The 7,500-nt window shown below is 28.2% G+C and overlaps 1 protein-coding gene across 1 annotated transcript in view; it reads right to left on the minus strand.

Moving 5' to 3' along the window:
- LOC122259979 (uncharacterized) overlaps positions 1–7,500 on the minus strand; it is a 201,283-nt gene that overhangs the window by 42,350 nt on the left and 151,433 nt on the right. The gene's annotated exons all lie outside the window — the stretch shown is intronic.

The raw sequence follows: 7,500 nt of genomic DNA on the forward strand, positions 1-7,500 counted from the left end.
ACGTTCGAATCTCTATTCCACGAACGTCCCCGCTCGACGATGTCCTTGCCTTCCTGCAGAGGAATCTTCTCCCTGAAGGACCCCCCCTTCCACTGCCTACTGACGTCTTTCTTCAGCTATTCCGTCTGTGTTGTGGATTCCCAACTCCTTTTCTTTCGAAGGACGTTTCTACTCTCAGACCTTCGGTGTCGCCATGGGCTCTCCCACTATTCTCCCTGTCTTTTGGCCAACCTGTTTTTCATGGAGTACTTCGAGGCTGAGCTTCTTCTGCCCATCTCCCTTCGCCTGCTATTTGGCTGCTGAGATACGTCGACGACCCGGTGGTTTTTATTTTCTTTGCCTCTATGGCCCCATGATCCTGCTCTCTTCCCGGACTTCCTGGATAAGCTGAATTCTCCTCTCTCGCGTCCATTCGTTTTCAAGGTTGAATGGGAGGTTGACGATCAGCTCCCCTTCTTGGACACCTTAAATCCACCCGCTCAGGTGACTCCTTTCTCTTTTTCAGGCGTATAGAAAACCCATGCACAGCGGGATGTATATAACACTTCTTCTCTCTACCACCCTCTCCATGTTAAGAGAGGTGTCGCCACCTCTCTCTTTCACCGTGCTCTCCGCATATGTGACCCACAGCACCTGGATGAAGAGGATCGATTTTCTAACGGGTCGATCCTTCGGCAAGCTGGGGTACCCTCGCTTCGTCGCTTGACGCCGCGCTCTCCAACGCCCCACCGTACCTCTACCAGGATCCCGCTCCCCAGAGAGACTTCTCACCTGCCTGTCTCAGCCTTCCTTATTTGTACCGAGGAATATCCACTCTCTTTCTATCGCACGCTGGCACCCTCTCGCCAACTACAGGCTCACCTTTCGGCCAGGTTAACACCACCACCGCCGCAACCCTGGTCACACAACGGCCTCCTTCGTCTGCCAAGAATAGGCACCTATGGCCATCCCCTGCGCCTCCTGTGAGGAAGCAATACTTCGGGGAGACTGGCGCTTTGTCTCAAACAAACCGTGGTCCCAACACAGTTACGGGGCCGTAATTCCAAGGGGACACAACCAACAACGCTCTCTTTTCTGCCACCAAATGGGACACAGGACATCGCATTCAGATTGGTCATCTGCCCGCATCCTGGTTCCCTTCCGCTGATGTCCGATGCCCGCAGATTGGTGAATCTTCTTTCATTAACAGGCTGCCGAATTTCGAATCTTAACAGTGGTTTTTCTCCTGCTGACGGTCTTCTATCCTCCCACATTCCTCCGCTGTTACCTTACCCCGGAAACCCTTCACTATAGACCCGCCGGGCCCTATGAATGACATGGACAATGCCGCCGGTTCCGTCGCTGTATCGCCGCCGTATCCGTATCCGTTCTCTCCTGTCCTCGCATTGACCTTCTTGTAACCGTTTTTATCCCCCCTTTACCATTTTTATATACCCTCTTGTCTCTTCCCCTCCTCAACCTGAAGATGGGATCTCAGATGGATCTTGAAACTGTTGTCTCATTTCCTATAATCGTTTTGTGTATAGTGGTTTATCTGGCCATTTATCAACACGGAAGAGTGGTTTTTGCAAGTCCACATAAGAAATATATATATATTATAAATATAGTATATATATATAAAGATATATATATATATATAGATAAATATGCATATCTACATAGATATAATTTATATATATATATTTATAATCTATATATATATATATATATATATATATATACTTGTATAGTATCATATGTATATGCATATATATATATATAAATTATATATATAATATATATATATATATATATATATAAATAAATATTTAATATATAAATATAAATATAGATTTAATATATATATCTATATATATATTGTGTGTGGTGAGTGTGTGTGAGTGTGTGTGTGTGTGCATATATAGATGATATAGATAAATATATAACAATATAATATCAATATATATATATATTATATATATATATATATGAATATATAATATAGATAGATAGAATAGATAGATAGATAATAAATATTTTATATATATATATATATATAATATATATATATATATATATATATATAGTATATGTATGTATAAATGTATATATATATATATATTTTATATATATATATATAATATATAAATATATATAATACATATACATAGATATATATATATATATATATGATATAAATATAAATATTTTATATAAATATATATAATATACATATATATATAATATATATTATATATATATATTATATATTATATATATATAAATAAATATATGTACATGTATAACATACATATATATATATATATATATATATATTATATAAAGATATAAATATATATATATATATATAGATAAACTTTATAGTGGTTGTGGTGTGTGTATGTATGTGTGTGTTTGTACATATATATATTTATATAAAATATATATATATATATATATATATATATAAATAATATATATATATACATATATATAATATATAAAGATATATATGATACCCACCATATAATATATATAATAAAATATATATATAATATATATATATATAAATATAATACAATATATATATAAATATAAATATAAATATATATATATAAATATACATATAGTATATCTATATATGAAGTATCTATCTATCTAGCTATCTATCTATATATATATATATATATATAAATATATAAATAAATATAGATATATTTATATAATATATATATATATATATATTATAAATGTAAATATATATTATATATATATGTATAAATATAATATATAATATATATAAAATATATATATATATAAATAATTATATATATATATAATTATATATATTATAGATATACATATTTAATATACATACCATAAAAACTAATTTATCTATCGATTATCTAGCTATCTAACAATCTATCTATCTATGCAAACTATATATATACAGACACACACAACACACATACACACACACACACACCCACACATATAAATATATATATAAATATATCTAAATATATATATAAAATTTTAATTTAATATATATATATATATATAATATATATCTATATATGTATACATATATATATGTATTCATATATATATATATATATATATATATATATATATATATATATATATATAAATATATAACGGGGGGGGGAGGGGGGTGGGGTGGTTTTGGGGGTTGGGGAGTATTTTTTTTATTTATTTTTTTGTTTTATATATTTAATAGATTTAATTGTATGATTGTTTGTTAGTTAGTTTTTTGAATTGTATTGATTTTATTTATTTGAGTTATGGGTGTGTATTTTATAGTGTTTATTATATTTATTATTATATTATATCTATATTATAGATATATATAATATATATTTATATACATATATATATATATATATATAATATATATATATTTATATATATATATATATATAATATATATATTTATGCATATGTAATATATATATATATATATAATATATATATATCAAATTTATATATATATAATATATATATAAATATATATATATATATATGTATATATATATATATATATATATATATAAATATTTAATATATAAATATCATATAATATTATAAATGTATATATCTATACATATATAATATGTATGTATTATATATATATATATATATATATATATATAACAAATAAATATATAATATATATATATATATATATAATATTAATGTATAAATATAAATAAGTCTATATATATATATATATATATAATATATATTATATAATAGAGAGAGAGAGAGAGAGATAGAGAGAGAGAGACGGCAGAAGAGAGAGAGAGAGCAAGAGAAGCGAGAAGAGATACATTATATATTATAGATATAGTATATATTATATATTATATATATATATAATTATATATGAGAGCAGAGAAAGAGAGGAGAGAAGAGAGTGAGAGATAGAAGATAGAGAGGAGAGAGAGATGAGATGAAGAGAGTAGAGAGAGAGAGAATGTATTAAATATATAATTTTATTACATATATATATAAATATATATATATATAATATATATATATATATATATATATATATATATACATATATTATAGATAGATAGTATGAGATATATAGATATAGATTATATATAATATAATAATAGATATATATTATATTATAATAAATAAATAGATATATATATATATAATATATATATATATATATATATATATATATATATATATTTTATATATATATATGTGTATATGTGTGTATTGTGTGTTGTGTGTAATGTTGTGTATATGTGTTGTGTGTGTGTGTGATATAAATTTTATAATATAGATAGATAGATAGAGAGTAATAGATAGATTGATTGATAGTTAGATAATAATGTATATATAAAATATTATATATATTATATATATATATATATATATGTATATAAATATATATATATATATATATATATATATATATATATATATATATATTATATATATATAATATCTATCTATTATATTATATATATATATATATATATTTATATATATATTTTTTATTTATTATATATATATGTATATATTTACATATATATATATTTATATATATTATATATATAATATATATATATTATATATATATACATATATTATACATATATATATATACATATTTTATATTATATATATATTATATATATTATATATTATATTATATATTATATATATATATATATTATATATATATATTTTATATTATATGTATGTATATATATGTTTATATATTTATATGTATATATATGTATATATATATATATATATAGGTATATATATATATATATATATATAGATATATTACTATATATATATATATATATTTTATATATATATATATATATATATATATTCATATATATATTTATATGTTTTATATGTATATATATACATATATAGTAAAATATATATATATATATATATATATATATTTAAAATATATATATATATATATATATATATATATATATATATTTATATATATTACATATGTACATATACTATATATATAATATATATATATTTATATATATATACATATGTACATATACATATATATATATATATATGTATATATATATATGCGCGCGCGCGCGTGTGTGTGTGTGTGATGCCGTACCGGGTTCTCAGCAACAAAGAACCTAGAAACATCCTTTGCGACCGCCTCCAACTGGTCGAGGCTTCTGCTTCTACTTCTAGGCAACTGACGTCGATCATCCGTCTGTCTGAGAAGCTCTCCGACACCTTCCTCCCGACAATATCCGCATCCTTTATTGCTACATCTTACTATATCTTTATTGCTACATCTCTGGGGACAGTCCTTCCTCACGTATTTCCTGAGGACGGATGGTGATTTTCGTCGACGAGCTAGTTCTGAATATTACTCACTATTTACTCTTGAGGATAGGGATATCCTAGCCCGAGGAGTACCTTGCGGTGTGTCCATCGGATGCGTCTAGACAGTTCGATGCTCTTTGGTTAGTAAAGCACCTTTTATGTTATATCTATATAACATATTTCTCCTCCAAAAAATAGCGCAAACCCTCCCAAGGCGCCAATACCTGCATTGCGTCACACCACAAGGGATCATAGGGTCTCATTAACATCGTCAAGAGGACCCCATCCCTCTTCTCTTTTTTTTCTCCTTTCTTTTTTTCAAACGAAGCGACATTGATTTTTCTCGATGGCGCAGTAAGTGGAATGCGAGGTGTGTGTGTTGGCGGTGAGCATATTTGGACACGGCGATATTGCTTACGGAGTGATGTTCCTTTCCTGGTGTTCTTATTCAAGAGTAAATCCTCCATCTTGAAAAAAAAAAATCCTTTTTGCTTGAGCAGGAAAAGAAAAAAAAAGTGTTAGGGATTCACTAATAAACTTACCGTTGTACTCACAGAAGGAATTTTTGCCTTTTAGATTATCACATTGAATTGCACGCACGCACAGTACACTAGTGAGGAGCGAGGGTGTGGCATTTGGGCGTGCCTTTGGGCTCGTGAACATCATCTTTAGTTTAAGGACAATTTGGACGACTGCTCAGCTTGATAGTTGTGTGTGCGCAATCATGATGCACACCTGCTTTGTTTACATACAGTGGTATACATACATGCTTGTATTACTCACATACAGTTGTGTACCTATGCACGTGCGTGTGCACGCGTGTGTACTTGCATTATTAACATATATCTATACACTCGCACACTTCCATTTTTAACAGGCAGTTTTACAAACATAACAGCATTTCTCAAATATATTTGAATAGCCAGACATTATTGCATTGCTCACATACAATTGAGCGCACGCACGTACTTGCATTCTTCGCACATACAAGCAGTCAAACGCGTTTTTCTGCTGGTGAAATTCAATTCTGCATATATAGACACACCTGTACACATAACTGCATTTTAGCATATATAGGATAAAGTGTTCGATCTCCATATCGATAATAATGTAATTAAGTAGTACAAAAGTGTGTGCATGATGAAGCATTCAAATAATGAAATGCATGCTACTGCAACGCTCAACTAATGTAGATATCTTGGTACAAATTAGAAACCATCAACAGCATATCATATACTTGCTGCTGTTATGTTTATTGAAAAATAAGAATATCCTCTGACCTGAGTATAACCTCTCTGGTTGTTTACGTATCAGCCTGGTATTATTCTAGGAAAACTATGGTACTATATATCGAAATGTGATACATGCGAACATAACAACGGTATTGACCGTGACTGATAATCCAGTCATTATATGTTAACGCGATAATCTTTAATTTATTGATAAAACTTGTATAAACAAACTCGAAAGGTTAATATGGCATTATTGACTACCGTCGAAGTCTTTAATTTATCGATAAGGCATGTATAGACTCTATATATTCGATCTTCCTTTTGTATTTTTTTTTTTTTTTTTTTTTAATCTTCATATATTGCACTTCTGTCCTAAATGCAAGCGTTAATAATGCCTTTACCTCTTCTTAAATTACGTTTTTCTTTCTTTAATCCTCTACTGTACATTTTTCTCTTATGCATCAGTTCCCTTTTGTTTACTTTTTCATAGAGTTTTGTTCCTGTTTATTCGTTTATCATCTATATCTTTTACATTGACAGTAGTAACTCTATTCAGTCTTGCTCAGTTATCATTTTTCATGTTATTACTAATGTCTCTCTGGTTTTGTTCTTTTCTCTTCCTACCCATTTTCAGTTCACGTTGTTATCTATAATGTAATACTTGAACAATAGTAAACTACATAAACTCTCTCCCTTTTTCTTACTTCTTCCACTCTCTCTTTCTTTTCCAATCTTGTTCTAAATCTCCCCTTTCTTCAATTGTATGTGTGCATGTCTGTTTGTGTGGATGTTTATGTAAATAACTGTATGTGGCCATATACTTTCTTTTTTTTATTACTTTTTCATATCAACGCCACTTCAAAGTCTTATTTATGAAAATTTTCCAATTTCACTGATTTTGTGTTTTCACAAAACA

The sequence above is a fragment of the Penaeus japonicus genome, unplaced genomic scaffold, assembly GCF_977035675.1.
Source record: "Penaeus japonicus unplaced genomic scaffold, GWHDUDI00000001_assembly GWHDUDI00000020, whole genome shotgun sequence".
Lineage (NCBI taxonomy): Eukaryota > Metazoa > Arthropoda > Malacostraca > Decapoda > Penaeidae > Penaeus > Penaeus japonicus.